Here is a 25111-nt window from a genome sequence, read left to right on the forward strand (position 1 = left end):
ATGCCTTGTAGACAATGCAGATGGTTTTGAACTTAATCCTCGCAGCCACTGGGCGCCAGTGCAGCGATTTCAGTCCTGGAGAGATACGATCCCTGGGCTTGAGGCCAAGGACAAGTCTCGCAGTCCTGTTTTGGATAAGTTGCAGAGGGCGGAGAGTAGAGGCAAGTAGATTTAGAAAGAGGCTGTTGCAGTAGTCCACCCTAGAGAAAACCTGAGCTCTGGAGACGGTGAGCTTCTGGGGGAAGGAGAGAAAAGGAAGAATACCTCTGAGGAGGTGCAGCTGGTAGTGTGACTTCTTAGAGACATCAGAGATGTGAGGAGAAAAGGAGAGTGTGGAGTTGACGATGACCCTGAGGTTTTTAGCCTCACAGGTAGGAGCAGGAAGAGGGCCAAGAGAGGCCGGCCAGAGAATGACAGGAAAGGAGGGAGCGGGTTTGCCGATGAGGAGAATCTTAGTCTTACTGACATTGAGGCAGAGATCATTGCTGGCACACCACTCCTGGATGGCGGACAGACAGTCAGAGATGAGAGAGGGCAAAGAGGTGGCTGAGGGTAGCCTGAAGATGAGCTGGGTGTCATCCGCATAGCACTGGAAGTTGGGGCAGAGTGCGGCAATGCGGTGGGCAAGAAGTGCCAGTTATTGATTGAACAGCCAGGGCGAGAGGTTAAACCCCTGGGGAACACCACAGGTAGAGATAAAGATAGAGGAGAGGAAGGACCCAAGTTGGACCTAGGAGGGTCGATCAGAGAGGAAAGAAGTCAGCCATACCAGGGCCTGACCGGTGATACCCAGGTTATCATGGAGACGGTTGAGCAGGATGGCATGGTTGACCATGTCAAAGGCAGAAGAGAGATCAAGTAAGATGAGGACACAGGGGGTCCACACAGGGGGTGTTGCAATCAAGGTTGGAGTGCAGGTCTTCACGGATGTTCAGGAAAGCAGTTTCCGTGCTTCTGGCAGCACTGAAGCCAGACTGATGATCATGGAGACAACCAACAGATTCAGTGTGAAGATTGAGGCGGGAGATGGCCAGCTTTTCCAAGTGTTTGCCCAGGAAAGGAGTGATGGAGATTGGGCGATAGTTGGCCGGGCAGGACGGGTCGGCAGAGGGTTTCTTGAGAAGAGGGTGCACAAGGGAGTGCTTCAGAGGTGAAGGGAATACTCCAGTGGCGAAGGAATGGTTGCAGAAGTCGACAGAGCAGGAGCCAGGGAGTCAATGCGGTCTTTAATGGTTTTGGAGGAACATGGATGAACCTGTTTTGATGAGACTTTCATAGGTCGAACTTGTCTAGAAACCTCGTCTGGTGAGAACAGGGGAAAGGCAGAGAAGGTGGGAGGAGAGGTGGCCGAAGAATGGCCAGAGGAAGAGCAGGCAGTAGAGGGAGGAAGGGGAGAGGAGGAGAGCGATGACAGGATGTCCTGAGTTTTAGAGATGAAATGAGAAGGCAGTGCCGTGCAGAGGGCCTGGGAAGGGACAGGAGAGGTAGAAACTGCGGCAGGATTGTCCAGTTCCTTGCAGATTTTAAAGAGTTCAGCCGAGTTGTTAGATGCCGCAGACACACAGGCTTGCATGTGAGCTCTCTTCTTGGTGAGGACAGGGAGCCAGTATTGGCTTTGGAACAGGCGGCAGGCCAGTTTGTCAGAGGATGTACATGAAGCACGCCATTTCTGCTCAGCAACCCCGCACTTGCGTTTAAGGGTGACGAGGTCTGAGTCGTACCAGGAGTTGCACTTGGCTTTGGTCTTCAGGCGGGTCCTCATGACAGAGGCAAGAACGTCAAGAGTTTCATATATAGCAGAGTGGAGCATGGAAAGGGCTGTGTCAGGGTCTGAGTCCGCCAAAGGGGGACAAGGGGATGAGAAAGCAACGGCAAAAGCCTCAACTAACACGCGCTTCATGGGTCGGATGACCGAGAAGGTGGGTGGCAGTGCTGGAGATGGCTTGGCCTGAGAGGTAGAGAGGGTGAGCTGGGAGGAAAGGAGAAAGTGTCCACACCAAGAGAGAGGAGTGGTGAGAGAGATAGAAAGGGGAAGGTCTGAGGAGATCAGAACATCCAGAGTTTGCCCTACAGATTGAGTCGGGCCAGAGGGGAGAATAGAGAGTGCGAGAGAGTCGCAAAGGTCACAGAAGAGTCCAGAGGAAGGACAGGAAGCATCAAGGTGGATGTTGAAATCTCCAAGAAGGAGGAGTTGAGTGGTTGAGACCAGGAGGGAAGAGGAGAGGTCCGCCCACTCAGAGAGGAAGGAGGAGATCTCACCAGTTGGCCGATAGATAGTGGCCACAGTAAGGGAATGGCTAGGAGGGAGAGAGAGAGCCTGCAGATGAGGCATTCGAAAGAGGAGTAGGTCTGCGTAGGAATGACAGAGGCAGGAGTCCACTCCAGGAAGATAAGGGCTACACCCCCTCTGGAGCGGTTGGACCTGGGCATGCAGATGATCTTGTAGACGTCAGGGAGGAGAGTATCAAAGCTCGCGACAGAGCTGGCCTTGAACCATGTCTCGTAAGACCGAGGACATCGAGGTCAAGTTCCTCCAAAAGGCGGCAGATGTCGGAGGAGTGTTTGACAGCTGAGCGAGAGTTGAGAGTGGCAATATGGAGAAGGTTGCTGCCCTTGAATGACTTCTGGGGAGGGGTACAAATCAGTGGTATGCCCTGCAGAGGTGTAGAAGCAGCCTTAGGGGGGGCAGAAGAGGAAGGAGGAGTGGGAAAAGTAGCCAAGGAGGAGACAGCAGGGGAAGGTGAGGAAGCTGTGGAGGGGGAAGATGGGACAGCAGGAGAAGAAAGGAAATTGATGAGGCGCGGGAAGCATCTATCGAAGAGGAGAAGGTTGGCCTGAGGACCTTGGACCAAGACAGTGCCATTCAAATACACTTTAATGATGACCTTAGAGGAGTGGAAGGAGGACAGGAGGGCCTCCCACCGGGTGCCACCATTAATGGGAGAAGAAGAGATGGGAGAGAGCACAGAGACCATATGTAGAGTCCATATGTCTGGCGAGGGAACGAAAAAGAGGATGCCGGTGTAAGTTTACCTGGAGGAGGCACTGTTTTAGGTGTCAGCGATATGGAGGCGTGGGTTGGAGACCAGGATGTCCTTTTTAAACTTCTTCCTACCAGATTTAGTGAGGAGAGCAAGATAGTCGATAGGGAAGCGGTTAGAAAAGATAGCAGAGAAAGAGCGCACCATAATAAGTATGGAGACAAGAGGAAGGGGTGAGGGTGGGGAGAGCACTAGGTTAGGGAAGGACAAAGGGCAGGGTGCAAGCAGACGGGACAGATGCAATGACAAGTTGCCAATTGGACAAGACGACCAACACTAGGATTTAAGACTACCACAGTGCAATCTTCGATACAGGACAAAACACAGCTAAGTTTGAGAGTCCTGGACAGAGTAGGAAAAGGCCTAGGTTTCACAATGCAGTCTCCAAACACATTCACAGTGCACTCTTAGAGACAAGAGAAAACACAGCTACGTTTGAGAGTCCTGGATAGAGGAAAAAATGCCTAGGTTTCACAATGCAGTCTCCAAACACATTCACAGTGCAATCTTAGAGACAGGAGGAAACACAGCTAAGTTTGAGAGTCATGGATAGAGGAAAAAAGGACTAGGATTCACAATGCAGTTTCCAAACACATTCACAGTGCAATCTTAGAGACAGGAGAAAACACAGCTAAGTTTGAGAATCCTGGATAGAGGAACAAAGGCCTAGGTTTCACAATGCAGTTTCCAAACAAATTCACAGTGCAATCTTAGAGACATGAGAAAACACAGCTAAGTTTGAGAGTCCTGGGTTGAGGGTGCAGCGTCTCATTCTTTTTGAGCCATTGGAATACACAGAGTATCATGTTACAGATGTCCTTGTGTATGAAATCAAGCACTGGAGCGATAGAATCGATGGGCATTCTCTAAACCAGGCCTATTGGGGACCCAGCCTGACAATGGTAGGAACAGTGACTGGTTGGGTTAAGGAGCGCTTAGATGGTTTTCCATTCCTTTTATGTAGACTGAACATTAGCCCTGATGAAGACCTGTTTCAGGTCGAAAAACGTGTCTGCTGCATTTATTTTCTGCAGATTATAAAACAACAGTTGATATGTTGATTCAATTTACCTTGTATATTTCTTTAAAACTAGGGATGTGGAACAATGTTGGTACTGTAACGAATTCATCCATCGAAGGTTCTTGTTTTCATTTTATTTGGGAGTTAAGGAGCGCATTGAGTTGAGTCGCAGTGGTCTAACTTTATCATGTATGACCTAGAGCTTAGGTTATTGACATCAACTATGCCAGCACCCTCCTACCATTGAAATTTGGTCAATACATTATTTTGTGTACTAAAAAGAAATTGGAAGGTAGCTCGACACGATAACAGCCCACTTCACTTTAGTAATGTTTATAATGAGCTTGCTGGGATGTGATAGTGTATGAGCTTTTTCATTCCATCTTGGATTTTTCCTAATGACCCAATGATTATTATATGTCAAGACTAATATGCACAAATGGTGTGTGAAAGATAGTGCATATGATGTACTACTAATGAGGGTCAAAGGAACTAAACATATGTGTACAACTGTAACAATTTTATTTCTCCATAAAGTATGTTCTTTAACTAATGATATATTTATTGTTTACAGTCTGAAAAGCGCAAATTATGATATTATCACTGTGCACATATTACTGTGGCCATGGCTAGTGTCTCTATCTCTGTATTCCACCTTCTCTACATCCACGCAATCTCCCTCACCCTCTTTACGCCAACCACCTATCATACTCCCTCCCTCTTTATTCTCTCCCACCTTAACCAACCCTGACTACCCCCGCCTACTCACCCTACTTTAATCTGTTCTGCCACCATTGTACCCTACCATGTCTTTCCTCTTCCATACAGCCTAACCACACCCTCTCTCCTCTTACCCAGGCTACCCCTACCCTCTTGACCCCTACCCACCCACTCTACCGCTACAGAATCTATGCATGCTTCTACACCATTCTGCATACACTATCTCTTATGGTGTATATATGTCAAAATACAACTTACAAAGACTACTGAATATACACATATATACATACATTTTTTTAAAAAAAAGTTTAATAACTGCGGCTATGTTAAAAGCGATACGATTGGGCGAACCGCGGTTAATCTTAGCAACTACTGTAGGGCATAACCGCGGCTACAACCACGCCAATTCTGTGCGTGGCACACATAGGTGCAGCTATCTGCAGGGCGCTTGCTCAATCATGGCTATCTGCAGCCTGATGGGACATTGTGTTCTGTAGCCGCGGTTACCCAACATCTGAACCAAAACTGCATCACAGAAACAACAAGTGTTATAGGGGGAATAGGAGAGGGCAGGGAAGTGTGGAGGTCATCAGGGGAGCGGGTGGGAGTTGGTATAGATGTGGGTGCCACTTGGTGAGGGCATGGGAGAGCATTTCTATTTCGCTGCAGATAATGTAATTTGGTGTTGCATACTGCGGATATACAGCATGCAGCCAGGTGTACGTGCATTAATGTATCACATCAGTCGATTGGTTGCTACTGTACACACGGCCATGGCAATTAGCTGTTTAGACCACACAATTTTACAAGTGTTTCTGATTCCATGCCCTTACCTCTCCCCTTGTGTCATTTGAACTTTGAAGGGTCAGTCATGTGTATTTTTTAGCATGTACGAAATGTTGCGTGTAGCTGAGGTTTTTAGAGAGCTGCCGGTGGAAGAGCCACGGCTAGAAAGGATGGTTTTACAAAAACATGTTTTCCATGTGTTTTGGTGTTTGCAATTGGTTGGTGTTACTATTGGAATTGTGAGGTTCTCTGTGATAACTTCCTTACTATCGTCCTCTTTTTGTCCCATTTATTTTGGAAGTGTAATAGACACCATTTTCCAGAGTTTTGTCATTTTGACTGTAAAACTCAGTGTGCACATCGGGGTCTATGGATCATGTGAAAGTAAGTGTCAGTAAATATTTACATTTGAAAAGGTGTATTTGCAGGGTGTGTGTGTAAATTATATGAAGTCATGTCATTGATTTGTTTTTGTTGATTACAAATTAGATGTATTAATCAATATTATATGCTGTATTATATGGTCATTTATTTAAAGGAATAACATGAAAATGTTCATTTGCAGTGTGTGTGTAAACTATATGAAGTAATTGTGTTATTTGTTGCTGTAGCTTACAAATTAGTTTATTAATGAAGATTATGTGCTGTTCTACATGGTCATTTATTTAAGAGATAATATTTGGGTGTAAAGTATGACATTACTGTGGCTATGGGTAGTGTGTCTACCTCTGCACATCTACAGTATCCCACCTTCTCTATCATCATATCTACTCTCACCCTGTCTACCCCAACCACTTACCATACACCCCCCTCTTTATCCTTACCCACATTACTTAGACTTCACTATACCCACCCACTGATCTTGCTGACACCTTTTATACCAGCATTGTACCCCTACCATCTCTTATGTCTTCCATACTGCTTATCCACACTGTCTTTACCCCTACCCACACTACCCCACCCTGTGGCACTCCGTAACTCGACCAGTCACTGTTTCTGCCTTTGTGAAGTTGGGACTCCAATAGCCCCGGTTTATAGAATGGCCACAATTCTATGGCTCTCGTGCTCGATTTCATACACAAGGACATCTGTAACTTGATACTATGTGTATCTCAATGGCTCGAAAAGAATGGGACGCTGCACCCGAACATGTGAGGAATCCAGAACAGGCTGCATTTCAATGTCAATATAGCAGAGACATTTTATGCACTGTGTATTGCTGGTGAAAATTAAATGGGAGTTTATTTCTTTGCCTTTAACACAGAGAATCAAGTTACAGATGTCCTTGTGTATGAAATCGAGCACTAGAGCAAAGACACAACTTCTCCCAGTGGTACCTCAAATTCACCTACTGCCATACTACCGACACCCAATGTTTCAGTGATGAAAATCCTATGCACTACATGTCACAATGGTGTTGTCCCAGCCATGGCCACAGTAATATGTGCACAATAATGTTGCCACAATTTCTGCTTTTCTTATATATATAATTAGACAACATAATTTATGAAAACAAATGTGTTACAGTTGTATACATATGTTTAATTCTTTTGACCCTCACAAGTACTACATTGCATGCATGATCTTTGGTAGAACATTTGTGCGTAGTAAACTGTTATGCAAGTGCCCTGCAGATAGCCGTGCCTATGTGTGCCGCTCATTGATTGGCACGATCGTAGCCGTGGTTTCGCCCTCCAGTGGTTGCTGAGACTAACCGCACATGTGCTTCACCCAATCGCATCTCTAGTAACGTGGCCGCAATTATTAAACATGTTTTTTAAAAAATGTACTTTCTATATGTGTATATTCAGTAGACTAAGCATCGACTGCTATCCACCCACCCTATGGCTATTGAATCTATTTAGCCTTCTTTTGGGAATGCTGGTCCTTAACAAGGAGCTCTCAGAAATTGCAAATCTACAGCATGTATTTTGTTGTATGGGTTTTGCCAATCAATTTTGGATTTTTCCCCAATCACCCAATGATTATTATATGTGAAGGGAACAGTTTACTACACACAAATGTTGTTTCAAAGATCGTGCATACGATTTAGTACTGGTGAGGGTCAAAAGAATTGTGAGGGTCAAAAGAATGAAACATATGTGTACAACTGTAACTAATTGTAAAGTATGTTGTCTAATTATATATATATATATATATATATATATATATATATATATATATATATATATATATATATATATATATATATATATTCAGTAAAAAAAACTTTGTTAAAGGGACATTATGGTTAAGTTGCGCTACTAAAAACCTATGCAATTCAGTAAAAGAACTTTGTTAAAGGGACATTATGGTTATGTTGCGCTACTAAAAACCTATGCAATTCAGTAAAAAAATGTTGTTAAAGGGACATTATGGTTAGGTTGCGCTACTAAAAACCTATGAAATTCAATAAAAAAACGTTGTTAAAGGGACGTTATGGTTCCAAATAAAACCGAAAAACCCCTGAAATTCGACAAGTTATTGTAAGCTAAGCAACCATAGCTCGTGCCACCACCGTGCATTGCTAAGACTAACACCCAGGACATCAAAGATGACATCACAAATGTCATTGATGACATCACTGATGACATCACATGTCTGGCTCACTCTTTTTTCCTTTACTGATATATCTAGGCCAGTAACAGTCAGAAACTAAAAATTCACTGTAGTATAGTACAAAGTACTATATTTGTAGACTTTTACTTCAAATATGTTCTTACAGTAATTCACTTGGGGTCCACTCAAAGCATATGAAACATATACAAAGGGGAAAACACAGACTTGGAAGACAGCAATGCTTTCTATGTATGAAGGTGACTAGTAAGGTTATCAACACTGTCTTATAGTTCTGTTGTTTTTTTATTACTTTACTTTCCCTGGATATGCTCATATTTGTACACATTGCACTTACTCTACTTTCCTTAGGGTCTAGTCGCCATATGTGATAGTTATACACAGGGAAGTAGTAGCTTTGAAGCAGAGCAATCATTTCTGTTCATGAAGATAATCAGTTAGGTTATGAAGATTGTCGGGTAATACTGCTGTTTTTTTGTTTATTTCACTTTCCCTGTATATGCTATATTTGTATGTGTTGTTGTCTGCTTGTGTTTTGTGTGCAGTAATGCAATAATGGAGTAAGTGGGTTTGATTAGGTACTTATTAAATGTTTCACAGTATGCAAAACTCTAATAAGAAAGCTTTTATAATTTTAGTATTTAACATGGCAAGATTATTAATATTGCATCTTCATCATGTCTGCTGCACACTATGCCTATGTTACTACATGTGTACCTTGGTATATTGGCAAAAACTTCATAATGCAATGCTATTTGGATTACTGCATTAATTAATGCACTACGTACCTCATGATATTTTAGTCCAATGATCCTTGACACTTTTTTATTAACATTACAATAAGAATCTATTGTGCATACTTTTCATGAAAGGTAAATGCACATGTGATGTCATCAGTGATGTCATCAATGACATTTGTGATGTCATCTTTGATGTCCTGGGTGTTAGGCTTAGCAATCCACAGTGGTGGCGTGAGTTATGGTTGCTTAGCTTACCATAACTGGCGAATTTCAGGGGTGTTTCGGTTTTACTTGGAACCATAACGTCCCTTTATCAAAGTTTTTTACTGAATTTCATAGGTTTTTAGTAGCGCAACTTAACCATAACATCCCTTTAACAACGTTTTTTTACTGAATTGCATAGGTTTTTAGTAGCGCAATTTAACCATAACGTCCCTTTAACAACGTTTTTTTACTGAATTTCATATGTTTTTAGTAGCGCAACTTAACCATAACATCCCTTTAACAATGTTTTTTTACTGACTTTCATAGGTTTTTAGTAGCGCAACTTAACCATAATGTCTCTTTAACAAAGTTTTTTTTACTAAATATGCATTTACATAGTGTAAATTTGATAGATGTTTACTAGGGTTCCCTTACTTTATATACAGGTAACATAGAACATACCGAACACCCCGCTAATGATTTATTTTGATGTCTGCGGATGGTCACGGACGACATCAACACTACCCAAACATGCAGGGGGTATCTGAAATTGTTCTATCATACCATATAAACACTACGCAAGTTCAAAAAGCAGCACCTATACACATAATATATATTAATAAATGAGCAGTGGAACCTACATATTTAACACATAAACCATCCATTGAAGTACGATAAGTAATAAAATGGATTATACCATAACAAAAAAGATATACCTCCAACATAATTACCTCACAGAAACTGCAGAGCTAGAAGCAACAGTAGACCTACACACACAACAAATACAACTTACCAGAAACTAGTAAGTAAACTTCATTTCTTTTATATATTGCTCTACTTTTTGTATGAGGTACATTGTAATTAACATATTTTTGTTTTTCACACAGAAATGTGCAGTACTTTGGATTGGCTGGAAGAAAATGTTCCACATGAGGAAATATCTGAAGACATTGATAATAATGGTAGACACTTGTCTATACAAGGAAATTAATAATCATTACCTAATGTGTGCTTGACATATATATGTTTATTTTTTACAGACCATACAAACATTGAAAATGTTACTCCAAAAAACACATTGGGAAAGACTCTCGAACGCATTGAACAGAAAGTAGACATGCTTAAGGAAAATTTCAATAGTTTGAAACAGTTAGTGGAGGACCACATAAAAGAAAAAAATAAGTACCATTGTCCCACCTGTACCTGTGCCCCCTCTCCATGTCCCAGTGAACTATCCCCAAACCGTCAACAAGATAAACGTTTTGATGAGACTTCCATCCCTCCATCCCCTCCCATCCATCCTCTCCAAACCCCTAATCCCCCTGTTTTTGTATCAGTTTCTGCTTCCCCCTCTCTTTCATAATTTGTGTATATGTATATAATAAAACAAATGTTATGTTTCTTTTAATGAAATTCTTTGTGTCTTATTGTTTTTTTTAAAAAGCAGTTAAAATTTCTGCGGATAGCGCACCTGTCCGGCCTGTCCATAATTAACAAAATGTGGATGTCCTAAGGACACTACACCTGTCCGTACCATTCGCAACCAAGATGGAACTGTTCTTAGAACACACCAGCTGTCCAGGATGTCCATATATCAACAAAATGGGGGTGTCCTAAGGACACTATACCTCTCCGCACCATTCGCTACCAAGATGAAACTGTTCTTAGAACACACCAGGTGTCCGGGATGTCCGTAAATAAACAAAATGGGGGTGTCCTAAGGACACTATACCTGTCCGTACTGTTCGCAACCAAGATGGAACTGTCCGTAGAACAGGCGCGGTGTCCGGGATGTCCGTAGTCAAACAAAATTGCGGTGTCCTAAGGACACTATACCTGGCCGTACAGTCTACAGAACATCTACGCACATGCGCACCATACCCGTAAGATCTGCGAACATCGCGTCTGTCCGTAACTGTCCATCTCACTTGTGTCGCACATTTAATTAGTTTCAGGACCCGAACACTGTCTGTAGAACACCCGTGCGCATGCGCACGACCGCTTCTGTGCATTTGCTGTCCTCTGGACACCCGTTCCCTTTGCGGACGTGTTCCCGATGTCATCATGTGACCTAATTAGCGGCTTCTGTCCGGTTGCCCAACATTTTAAAATAACTTATTCAGACAATCCAAATTATTTTACAGTAAAAGATCACCATTTCACATGTCCCAGACACTGGCCCTGGCTTTCCACATATGTCTGGTAACTTTTAGAATTCTTTTGAGTGCTCGATATGTTCTCGGGGCGCACCCCTCCACCCCTATAAAAGGCCACATCCCAGAGCTGATCTTCATTGTACTTCTGGCTATTGCAGATTGACTTTTGCTGCCTTTACTGCTCTGGCTGAGATTACCTCATCAACCCTAATGGCATCCCTGGCTGCTGTTGCTACATCTGCCTCAGCACCATCCCCAAACCCTCCACTACCACCACCTCCCCAAGGGCCTGCAGAGGGGAACTCGCATGAGGATGTAGAGAATGAGGATGAAGAGAATGAGATGGAGGAACTCCCTACTACCAGCACTCGCCGGGAGTCTTGGGTGTGGTGGTTGTTTACCGTTTATGGTAACGTACCAAAAGCACATGCGAACAAGGTCACCTGTAACAAGTACAAATTGGTGCTGAGTCATGGGAGACGAGGTTCGTACAGCTTTGGTACAACATCCATGAAGTGACACCTAACTTTGTTCCACGGTGCAGACATTCGCAAGGTTGTACCTTGTGATGAACGTAGTAGGTTGAGTTCCTCCACAGCATCCTCCGTTTCTGCTCCTCTCACCACAAGAGACACTCGTGTGGGAGAGCGCATCCCTCCAGCTGCTTCACAGGCCATTCGCGATGCTGTTGACCCTTACCTTTCGAGGGTCACAATATTGTGTATGTACTGCGACACAGTACTCTGCAGGGGGGAGAGTCTTCGAAGTGCTTTCGAGACTAGGGTCACAGACCGCCAGAAGACATGCTACCTACCTAAATAAGGCCCACCCTACATCTTCCTCTCTCCACCTGCCCTTTCCTATCCCGTGGTTGGTGTCCCTTCCTTACCCTCCTTACCCTCCTTTCCCCTCCTCTCCTGGTGTGTCGTGTGTAAAAAAGCCAAAAAAAATAAAACTAAAATCAAAAAGAAAAGGCTCTTTTCAGAGCCGCCTTTCACAGTTTAAAAATAGAAGTATCAAATAAACAGTGCAGGTCCCCGCGCATTTTTTAAAAGTCAGCAGACAGTCCTAGGACAGATAACATTTTGGGTTGCTGCCCTAGCAAAACCAATGCACTTTTCTCTGGGAGTAAGTGGTGGCTCTGAAAAGAGCCTTTTGGTGGTGTTTTGTGTGTTTGAAAAACTTGGATTCATCAACATCTAATGCAAAATAGATGAATGTAATTCCTAAAAAGGTACAATGCATTTTGTAAATTTCTAAGAAAAATCGGATTGCCAGCATGGACTCCATCTCTGCGAAAAATGAATGTGCTATGAAACATAATATTTTCATTGTGAAAAGAGGACATGCCACCATCTCTTAGAAAGACACAAACAGCCTTATTGACATTGCGCCTCGCTTTCTCCATTTGTGGACCAAATGAAGAAGAACGCAGCCATATTTGTCTTTGCGCAATACGAGAAAAAATTACTTGGGAATTTGGAAACATGTCCATGACCTTCTCAAGTCTTTCTTTCATTGCAAATTGCAAAGAAATTCCAGACACATGTCCTAAACCATTCCCTTAACAATGAATTATAATTATGTCAGGATGATGCTCTGTCTGTAAAGTAGCAAAGGGAGGTACCAAGTCCAGCCACTTCATTCCACGGACTCCATGCCAGTACACTTCCACATGAGGGAATCCAAGATTTGCAGATACACCACAACGTTCTGCATGCACCTCCAACCAATGTATCCATGAGTCTCACAAAATCTAGATAATCTGTTTTCGAAAACACACAGCCATATCTATCTGTTCTTCTCTCAGGAAAAAGACGTTCTCACTAAATCTCTCCTTACACAACACACCTGCTAAACTTTACTGACCAATCCCTAGCTCCGCTCATTCTCATTTGCATGCCTCTCCACCCTAGAATCCCTTCATGTAAAACGCGCTGTCCGCAGACTACCGCCATGTCCGCGGACATATAGAAGATCTGAGCGTGGTGAATGTACATTTAAATTGTGTTCCACATTTCCCCTTTAAGGTGGGCTCTGAAAAGAGCTGTTTTTTTTTGTTTTTTTTGCAGATGCCTGGCAGACACCTGTTATTTAGTATTTTTTGGGGGGTTTTTTCTTCTTATTTTACAACTAAAATCTTCACATAACCTGTTCCAAAGCAACCCTTACATTCCAAAACAGCATGGCATTTCCCAAAAAACATAAAGAAATAACATCTGCTTCAAAATAAGCAGCATTACTCGAAACAATATTCTCGTTGTTACAGAAAAACATACCAGCTCTTAGCATGAAAGCACGCATGCCTCGATTGATTGCACACCTAGCAATGTTTTGCTGAGGAGAAAAAACAGAACTATTGTCCCGTATTGCTCTAGGTAGTAATCCAGAAAAAATTACTTTCGCATTTGGAAGGATGTTGATTACTGCTTGAACCAACTGTTCCAAATCTGCCAACAAAGTAGGGGAACTCACGTAGCCCAAATGGAAAGCACTATAGTGCAAAACTACGAGATGGTGACTGTTCATCCTACGCATATCTTCACAAACTTGCAGAATTGCCTCTATATTACAATCAGGCACAGCACTCCACACCACCTCCACTCCTCTAACATCGAAATTGTTTGCCACATGCCTGCATTGAGAATACTGCTCTAAACCATGGACAAACATATCTCTGAGCACCAACACCCTGACTTTCTCCACCTCTGCCATCTTCACTACACACACTCTCTTTCTAAACAAATCAACAACGTCAACATCTGATTGGCTGATCCCTACAGTCCCCTTTCCATGCTGGATTTGCTGGAAAACCCCGTATGTGGCACGTCCTACCCGCGGACAGCCACGGATTCCATGCGGCACGTAACTCTTAGCCAGCCCTTCTACACTTTCCACCTCACTCTCGGTTCCATTCCCTCGTTGGATACAGCTAAGCAGTCACACAACCATCCACCAATCACATCCAAGACCTCTACATCTAACTCCATCATCAGAGTTCCGCACTTCAAATTTACTGTTGATCACACGGAATACAAGTCTCATATCATTGGAAACTACCTACTACAAAAACTACTGTACAAGTCGCAAAGATTTCTACTTACAGCTCCATGCATATCCACATGCATATCAAAATGTAAAATGAAACAAAAAATGCTTAACAAGAATTCGACTACCACTACTGCTAAAACTGCTCCTATAAATCTTCATATAATACCAAGTAACCATACCAAAAAAAGTATTTTAGCAAAAAATGTTCTGCCACAGAGTCCTTCAGAATTTTATAAAAACAGGAGCAAAATCATGCACAACCCTTAAAACCTATCGTAGAAAATAAATCCTAGAAGCTCTCGTAGACAGAGCAATCCTTCTCAAAAGGAAGTTATTTATTTTAGTTTTAAACAGGATGAAACCACTAACAAAACTAAGTACTAAACTACAAAAAAACTTCTCAATAAACGGAATGTCAACAAAAATAACTTCTTAAATATCTGTGGAGGTGAATGGACTCACACCACGACCACAGAACCATATTTTAATGAAGAAGCATACAAACAAAACAAAACAAACACAATTGCCATCCATAGCAGTGGACGAGATTATGAAAAAATTAATAATACCATAATGGAACAATAAACACTGCTTACAAAAATATCCCCAGAAAACTCAGAATTACCTCTCCATTCGACTGAACCAGAATTTCCAGTATACAAATGGCTGTGCACGTCAATGTGTAACATTCCCAACAAATCTTTAAAATCTTTACACCAGTTCCTCAATCAGTATGTGAAAGGTAAAGACAAAATCAAAATGAAAGTGCAGCAAAATATGGATACCTGTCCAGTGCGCAAATACGCAGGACTACAAGGACATTCATTAGCCTGCATTTAAGGACCTATTTGCAAAAGCACCTTCCATGATATCAAAATGATATCAACACATCATTCAACTATAAGAAATGTAGTCTATAAACTGTACTATACTAAAAGTCCTGCTTTAGAACTAGCCAATTTAAATAACACTCTTCTACATGGTACACCCAAAGACCTACAAGAAGAAATCAACCGTATCCAGAGAAAATATTTTGAAAGTGAAAGACACTTACAAAATGCAATAGCTTTACAACAGACTAGAATTCTGCACATGGCAACCTTCTACTACACACATACAAAAAAGAAATACTAAAACTTAAAAGTACATCCGTTGAAGTACCAAACCATGTGTGTGTGTGTTGCCGCAGAACCTTTTACAAAAGTAACACAAAAACTATAGACGTAACATACAAAATAGAATACAATGAAGATCCCAAATGGTTTGAATTAGCTCTCTACCTTTTAGCAGAAAACAAATACGAAATAACTGACCCCTTAATACTTTGCATTTACTGCATTACAAAACTTGACAACAACCAAACTCCTTCACGTGCTATCACAAATAACTTGGAATTATTCCCACTACCAAAACCCCTGCAACAACTCAATTTACATGAGAGCATCATAATTCAAACAGTGCACCTATTTCAAGCAATAATACGCCTTCAACCAAAAACAGCAAAATTACCTCCCTCTGAATGGGTGAAAGGCATTTGTGGCAAAGTAGTTTATTTACCATTAGATCTGACAGGAAATGTATACACTCTAGGAGTGCAACGTCCAATAGAGCAATCCTTAATTGTCTTAGTAAATGGTGTACCAACAAAAGACAAAAATAATTGGCAACAACTCCTGGACTTACATAAAGTTAGGCAAGCCTGCAATATCTAAAAGACAATAATGAATACTGCAAAGAAATAAATATTGAAGAAAACTTAAGGGAAACAAATGAAATAATTCAAGAGTCACCAGAAACTGGTTAATTTGAACTTCTAGATTCTGCTGCAGTATCCAATATTTTAGACCATTATACAATTCATCCATTACACTCTAATGACAGCATAGATGATGCACTAGAAACATACCAAATGCAACAAACTAAAGGATCACCAATGAGCATATGGGAAAAAAGTATACAAGCATGTGCTTTTCCTCTACTATTTCCTACTGGCAAAGGAGGAAGGTACGATGATAGACCCGCTCAGATAACAGCATCAGAATACCGCTCATTACGAATGTATTCTGAAGATCCCAGAGTTAGACAAAATGTGGAATACATATTCCACCTACTCTTTGAAAGTGAACTAGCAACTCTATGTTACAGAGTTGCACACATATTGAATTCCGGAACCCACTTTCAAAATATGTCAGCTATGCAATTAATACAAAAAGTGCAAGAAAAAGATTAGGTTTTACAATCAAACATTACAAATCTGTTTGCAAACATGCGTGGTACGAAGGAATACTGGTTCCGACGTCACAAAGATGTACGTTGTATGATCAGAAACCTTGGACAACCCAATTGGTTTGTTACATTAAGTTGTGCAGAATATGCATGGGAAGATTTACATGATTTCCTACGCATATCAAACAAAAACAAAACAAACATAGATATACTAACACCTGGAGAACTTTGCTCTCTAGATCCTGTTAATGTTTCAAGATATTTCCACCATTGTTTCATTGCTATGCTACACTTTATTTGTAATAAAACTGTTCCTCCCCTCGGAGAAGTGCAACACTTCTTTTGGAGAAAAGAATACCAAGCCAGAAGAGCACCACATATCCACATGCTCATATGGATTAAAGATGCTCCTAAATTTGGTCAGGACAGTGATGCCACTGTTTTGCAGTTCATCCAAAAATATGTCACTTGTGAAATCCCTTCACAAACGAGACATAGTGACCTTCATGCACAAATTGTACAATTACAAAGACACAGATGTGGCAAATATTGTCGTCGCAAATACAAAAACAAAGGGAAATACTACACCAAATGCCGCTTTGGTTTCCCTAGACCAGTTACAGAAACTGGTGAAGTGAACAACTTCATGTCTTCAGTTAGACATAGGCCCTCATTACAACTCAGGCGTTAAGGGTTTAACGGCGCCGTCTGCGGCGTTAACCCTTAACGCCTGATTACAAGTGTCCCTTTGCGGGTTGGTGTTTAACGCCTGCTTTTAGCAGGTGTTAAAAATCCAACCCGCAAAGGGACTTTGGAGCTAATTACGGCACCGTAATTTACGGTGCCGTAATTAGCGCCTTCCCCATTCCCATTATGCCCTATGGGGGCAAAAATGGGAATGGGGAAGGGCAAGTGGTGAATGGGGAATTACCGCCCCACTCACCTTGGAATGGGGCGGTAATTTCGCCATCCACCATGGCGGAATCGTAACCTTAGCGGCATGGACCATGGTGCTAATAGCACCATCGTCCTCCGCCAAGGTTGTAATGAGGGCCATAGTGTTAAAGGTAAATCACCTAAGAACACATATTACATAAAAAGAACAGAAGAATCAAAATGTATCAATGATTACAATGCAATCATTGCCCTCTCATGGAATGCAAACATACAAAAAAAAGCAGAAAAAACAGAGCTTCAAGACCTCTAGAATGACCTATCATCAGACAAATCACTATCTCATTAATTGTACAGCTTAGGCATAAAAATGCTCTCTCATAGAGAATGTGGCGCCTATGAAGCTGCAGATCATTTAACCGGTACTGCTTTGTATGGAAAATCTGAAAATATAGTATGGCTAGGTCTTGGTCCTGCTACATCTAAAAAATCATATGAGGACATAGAAACAATAGCCGAAAATGATCCCAACAGCCAAGACATTTTGAAAAACAATTTACTAGACACATACTACGCGAACAGGAGTACCACTTTGGAAACCATCTGTCTATACCACATAGCCCAAAACTTTGCATACAAAAATAATATAAAACCGATGAAAAAAAAGGTAGATATAGAGTGACAGATTGTGAAGGCAGCTTATTGAAACTTACCAAACAAAGCTTAATTAATCGTATCAAATTGTCATTAAAAACTTCTCAACAGAAAGAGCTATATTAGATGTCCCTGCTACAACTTTTTAAACCATGGAGAAAAGAAGAAGAGATACTAGATAGTTATGACTGTTATGAAGACGCTTTCAAAGCAAATGAAAGTTCTATCACCGATGTAAACCTTACGCAGTACAAAACAATGTTGCACAATGAACAGCAACACGAAGAAGAACACCAGGCCCAACTCGATAAGGACACTTCCGACAATAGTCAACCTTCTGTAACAGGAAGCCAAGAACCACTGGGACAGCCACTAATAGCAAATGAGGCAGAATTAGCTATGACAGAAGTAGAAAACATCATGGCCCTCATTACGACCCTGGCGGAAAGTAACTGACCTGACCGCCATAGCATAAATAGCGTTTCCGCCATTGCACGACGGAGTAAAGTGCGGCTAATTCTGACCCATCGGGCACAGGCACTACGCCATGGCGGAAGTGCAAAGTCCGCGATGGCGGAAATGTCCCCAAAACGCCCCTCACTGCCGTCGTACGGCGCCCTAGGTGCAATTCCGCCACCCATCATAGCGGTCACCGTAATGAGCGGTAATCGCAAAATACGGTGACCGTAAATATACGGAAACGGAAGCAAAAACATGGGGCCGGAACGGGAAACAGCACGCCGTACACCTATAAAAGCAGAATCCCAACACAACCATTAAAAATCCTACCCTGAGACACATCCCAACCCGTTAGCCACCCCAGTGAAAACAATCAAAATGGGAAAAGTTGCGAAAAAAGCATGCGACCGCAAGCGGCAGGTCCACTTCTCCCATGAGGAACTCACCGTGCTCACAGAGACCCTCCAGGAGAATGCTGCCGTCGTCTTCTCGACGCAAATGACCAGGACGGCACTTGCGAACAAGAAGGCCACATGGGCCCTGGTGGCACAGCGGGTAAGTGCGGTGGGGACCGCACCCCGCAACCCACAGCAATGCAGAAAGCGATGGGACGACTTGCGGATACGCGTACGGAGCATACTATCAGCCAACCGTAACATTGCCACAGCTACCGGGGGAGGATCGGAATCACCCATCAAGTTGACCCCCTGGGAAGAAATCTGTGCCTCCACCATTGGAATGGAGAGTATAGAGGGAGTCGGAGGGATGGAGAAAGGAGTGCAGACATCCGAAGAATCAGGTAGGTGGGCCAAATAAAACAATGCTAAATCCACAATGTCCAATCATGTGAAGTACCATGTGTCCACATAGTGCAACAGAAACACATGTCCAGGAGAACGTCCACATACATTGGCCTGATAGCGCACTTTAAAAGTCACATTAAATACATAAATAATTAAAAATCCTAAAAACACCCTCTACACGTGCAGCATGCACACCCTAACTGCAGGCTGCAAAACAACTGCATCCTCAATCCACACAAAAATGAAACCACCTCCAAGGCCCTGACCCAAATCACCCTCAGGTACCACCCCAATGCATGTGATACATTGCCATTCCAATTTCCACAGACCCATAAATAACGCTCGCCCTCCTTTACTTCACCACAGGGTCCGATTCAAACGACGAGCTTCAGAACACCCCTACCAGCACACCTGCAAAGAGGGCCAAGACCAACGGCCAAAGACCCTCCACCTCAGCTGCACGGATCAAGACACGGCAGCAGCACAAATCAAGTGGCAGCACACAGGAGGGGACTTCAACAGGCACCCCAGCAGCCAGCATGCCCACAACAGCAGCACCACAGGTCCCCCCAATGGATGCCACAGAAGGCACTGCTTCTGGTGGCAGCAGCACCATAGGTGACACTGCATTAATGGCAGCATGCTCCGACACAGAAAACGGTGCTGTCGATGTAGGATCCATCCATGACCTGTCTCAATCCCCCTGTTTGTTTCATCCCGTACACCATGAGGATACCACCAGGGGCACCCACAAGACGACGACTGGCCATCCCCCATAAGCCCTGTGGCAAGGCAACATGAGGTGATCAGCCCCTCTGTGACACCAACGCAAATGGGCATGGCCCAGCAGAGGCAACAGTCCCTCGACCAGGTGATCGTGCAACAGCAGCAACTGGCCACGCTCCTCAAGGAGCATGCTGATGAATGTGGGGGTACTAAGGCAGCCATAGAAACATCTACTGAGACACTTAGGGCAGAAATTGAGAGAAGTACAGAGACACTAAGGGCACAAATGGAGAGAAGCACCGAGAGCCTGAGGGTACAAATGGAGAGAAGCACCGAGAGCCTGAGGGGGGAACTGCATGCAACGTCCAAAGACGTATGTGCTGAACTTGCCGCTGTGCGCCGTGTGCTCACTGAGCTATCACAAACCCTTAGGGACATGCATGGACGTGAGCAGGCAGAGACATCATCCGTTGCAAGTTCCGTCCAGGGCAGCCCCCAACGTAGATCTGGGAGGAACCTGCGCTCCACAGGCAGGGGTGCCCCTGATACCCGGAGAGGGGGCTTGCAATAGCGTCTGCCCACTGACAATGAGCATCTTTGGACACTGGTGTTCGGGGGGGAGGTAGGAGGGTGGAGGGGGTGTGTTGGGCTTTCTTGGGTGGCGGGTCGATGGGGTGTGTAACATAATTTCACATATGCTATAAACATTTCACAATCATCCAATGAGATGTGTGGACATTGATCTTTGTGTACGAGGCCTTTATAGGCGTACAGTCCATATTGTGCATGTTCCAGACACACACAGTGCCACAAGTCCCGTGTCCATGTATCAGCCACCAGGCGTGAGTGCTAGAAGCATGAATCTATGATATTCTGACGAATTTCATGGGCCTCCTGTGCCTCGCGGACTCCTTGAGGTGCTGCAACATCCCCACCCTCATCATGACCATCTTCAGGTGCTTGCAGTTCTGCGTCAGGGGGCATGGGCACATTTCTACGTACGCACATGTTGTGTAGCATGACACATGCCATGACCATCTTTGCAACCTTCTCATGGCGGTACAGGAGTGCCCCGCCAGACCTGCTGAGGCAGCGGAAACGAGCCTTCAGTAGGCCGAATGCCTGTTCTATGACTACACGGGTACGTGAGTGGGCATGGTTGTAGTCCTCCTCATGCTGGTTCTGTGGGTTCCGGAGTGGTGTAAGGAGCCATCTCTTCAGTGGATACCCGGCATCACCTGTATGTGGACAATAAAGGATGTTTGTGGAATGACATTGCTACGTACGCATCCCCCCCCCTTCCTGCCAGGTCATTGCCGCATCACATACCCCACATTATCATTCATGAAATGAGACTCACCGAGTAGCCAGGATCTGTTCCCTGCGTGTCGCTCCATGTAGCGTGGTATTGTAGAGTTCCTCAAGACCATAGAATCATGGGTTGATCCAGGAAATCGGGCACAACAATGTGTAATGATCCTGTTGGAGTCACACACCATTTGTACATTAAGAGAATGATATTGTTTTCGGTTGCGGTACTGGACCTCCATGGCATGTGGGACAACCAATTCCACATGGGTGCAGTCGATGGCACCAATGCAACCCGGTATGCCGGCAAGTGCATGGAATCCCACTTTTGTGTTTGTAATCTCATGCTCCGAGCGTGGTAAAGAGATGTAGTCGTCTGCGTGCTTCAGGAGGGCATCGAGCACTTGCAATAGTGTTCGTGACAACAGTGGCTGTGAAATGCCATGCAACTGTCCGACTGTGTGCTGGTAGGTGCCTGTGGCCAGGAAGTGGAGTACAGACACCACCTTCAGTAGGGGTGGGATGGCGGTTGGGCTATCAATCATGCTGACAAGGTCAGCGTGTGTCATGTCCACAATGGCGGTTATGGTGTCCCGGTCCAAACGGTAGAGGGTGTGGATCTGCTCATCAGTGAGGTTGAACGGATGAGCTCGGAGGCGTGGGATTGCGGGCTGCCTGCGTGGTGGTAGTGGCTGTGCTGGTGGGCCTTGCTGGCCCTGCCTTGCCCTCCTCCTCCTCCTGCGTCTCCTCTGTGCGGCCGGTTGTTGTAGTAGTTGGTGTTCGTCTTCTTCTTGAAGTTGGAGTACTTGCAGTGCTATCAGGTCCCCCAGGGCCAACATCGCTAGTCCTGCCGGTAGCATTTTGGAGTGGGTGTGGTTGTGGGAGGGGGTTGGGTGTGCAATTTATGTGTTTTCAGGCTGTATAGCCTCCACCTGTGGTGATTCATTCCACCTGTGCAAGCTGCAATCCCCTTTGGGCGAGCACGTCCCGCACACAACGCTGCAATTTGACGCATGGCATCTTGCTATTACAATCATGTATTTAATCCCGATGGCAGTGAAATATTGGTTTATATGTTCATTCTGCTATGGTCCCATTGTTTCACATACTATCTTTGCAGTCGCGAACAAACTTGTGAAGGGTCAGTGGAATGTAGTACTCAATTAACGGTGGACCCTCATGCAGCACTGTACCGAGGTTCACCGACGGGCGGGGCGTCCCATTTGTGAGTGAAGCCAGTTGCCATTTTCACACACTGCCGCACTACATGGATGAATTTGTGATTTCAAGCGGTCACAGATGCCTTTTCGACGTGATGTTGCAAATGAGGAATTCGAAGGACAGCGCTTTCGGTTTTCAGCTAGCGGCGAGGAGACGCCCACAGGTCTGACTGCAAATATAACGTTCTATTGTTTAATGTCCTTCGGACAGGGGCCATGGCGAGAATGCAATGATTGATATGAATAGTATGGGATGCGCAATAGCGTAGTGGACGATAAGGCAGGACGTTCCCAAATACATGTTACTTCACAACACTGGAATTCCGGGCTGGAGCACAGTGGATTTTGCAGACTGCATTACGCACAGACTCAATGGAAATTTCACATGTTATGTGAGTAAATAATCAGGCGTTTTCATACCGGGATGAGGGAATGATGTATGGATGCATGGACAGATGATTTAATTGAGAGTTTGCTATGTACATGGCTTTTTGGAATCTATCCACTTCCCCTGCGCTATGTGATGCAGAGCTGCCATAGTGGGACCATCGTCTATCTGCCCTTGTTGAACCCTCCCTGTCTCGACGCGCCTTCAAACACTTGTGTCTATGCACGTTACTAATCCCATCTAATGGATTCTGTTTTAACAGACGCATGCACACGAAGACTCGTTTGTAATAGTGTTTTCACCTCGATTTATATAGTTATGATTCGCAAGTGATTTTTGGGTGGGAATAATCCTTTTGAGTGGCCTAGCATGCATATGGCTGTAGATTTAGTGTGATCATTGAAGTGAGTAATTCAAATGAGGTTCTGATGCCCATACTATTCTTTTTCATTTCATTTGGGTGACAGGTATCTCCTCCCCTTTTGCCGCTGCCATCTGTATGCCACTCCTGCAGATGGCTTTTACTCCCGACACCTGCTGCTTCGAGTTAATCAGTGGAGCACCATTACGATCTTATGGGACGATCGCCAATGGGCCACATGCCCTTACGCAGTACTAGTGGCTAGGAGCAACATATCGACCTTTCAGCTGGACTAGTGCCTACCTAATGGGACGGCCCTGCGGTTCTAGGCGCTTCCATGTTGCCTTTTTGAACGTGAATGTAGCCCCTGTGTACCATGAAGGAACAGGGCGTCACACAAGAAGAAGCTGGTCATTTATTGCGGATGCAGCCCACAATAATGAAATATATTTTGGAGTTCATGACCTAATAGCTGTATGGGCTTGGTGATTTTGTTGTGCATTAAATTTTTATTCTGATATTGACCGTGTAGCGTTATTCTTTGCAGGTAATGTAGCATATTCCTATTTGTGGAGCGATGTATTGTGAGAAGATCTGCATTGGGTTCCGGCTTCTGAGTATAGTTGTGTGGTACTGTACTGGCCGCGTTTGCCTACGAAGCCCAGTGAGGTCAGGGATAGGGGCTGCCATTATGACTGTTTTGATGTTGTCATGCTCAGGGGCGGGGGAATAGCTTTTGTGTAACAGATGCCGGTCAGCCAGGTGGATTGGTGGAATTATGTGATTATCAGAATATGGCTGGTCACAGGTGCCTGTGTTTGCGTGCGTTTCTTGGAGGGAGACTGAGGTCATGTCCATTGGAATAGCTTCTGTATTCGTGCCATCTGTGCCCTGCAGCTCCCATTGGCCCCTCTTGAGATGAGCCTGGCTGCTCAGTCACTCTGCCAACTTGTGTGGTACATGCTTATGCTGATGGTTGGTTTGTTTACTGGCAAGAGTACAGGGCTGGTGCAGTCTCCCTCAGGATACTGCTTTGAATGTTGCCTTACACTGGTGTCAAGCGATGGGGGCCTGTTGTTGTTTTGTCTCTTATTTCAGTTCATATTGCTGTACTTGAACCTTCACATGCCTGTGCTGCATCAGTACGGCAATGGTGACATGCCAAATATGGATGGCCACTCACAAGGCACTTGGAGCCCCTACATTCATTTGTTCGTTGGCATGCATGGGTGACTTGTACATTTCACTGGTTGCATTGTGTGACTTCATTGCACCTACGAGGAGTTGTGCAATGTGGGCAGGGAGTGTTGTACAGGCACTCAGTAGGGCCATTTACGGTTGGTTCGCGATGCCGTAATTCTCACCATGGCGGAATGGTACTTTCCGCCATGCTTGATGGCGTTAGGTAAATGTCCGCTAGGGTCAGAATTCGCGTACTGTTGCGCCATGGTGGTAATTACGGTTTTGCATGGCGCGCGTGCGCGTACTTGGTGCAGTTAGCGTTGGCGTTCACTACGGTGTCGCTGATGGCATCGTACTTTACGGTGACGGGTCATAATCGCACCGAGCGCTATTCGATGGCGGTATTGCATTTCCGCCATCGTTTTTCGATTTCCGCCAGGGTCGTAATGAGGGCCCATGTGTCCCTATGAAGAAGATACAGAAGACTTAACTGTACTACAATCAAAACTTAACAAAGACCAGCCCACCATTTTTGAAGAAGTAACTAATTACAAACCTATACTGCTATACGTCAGTGGTGAAGCTGGTTCAGGC

This window comes from Ambystoma mexicanum, chromosome 4p (genome assembly GCF_040938575.1).
Source record: "Ambystoma mexicanum isolate Mex_15411 chromosome 4p, UKY_AmexF1_1, whole genome shotgun sequence".
In the NCBI taxonomy this organism is placed as follows: domain Eukaryota; kingdom Metazoa; phylum Chordata; class Amphibia; order Caudata; family Ambystomatidae; genus Ambystoma; species Ambystoma mexicanum.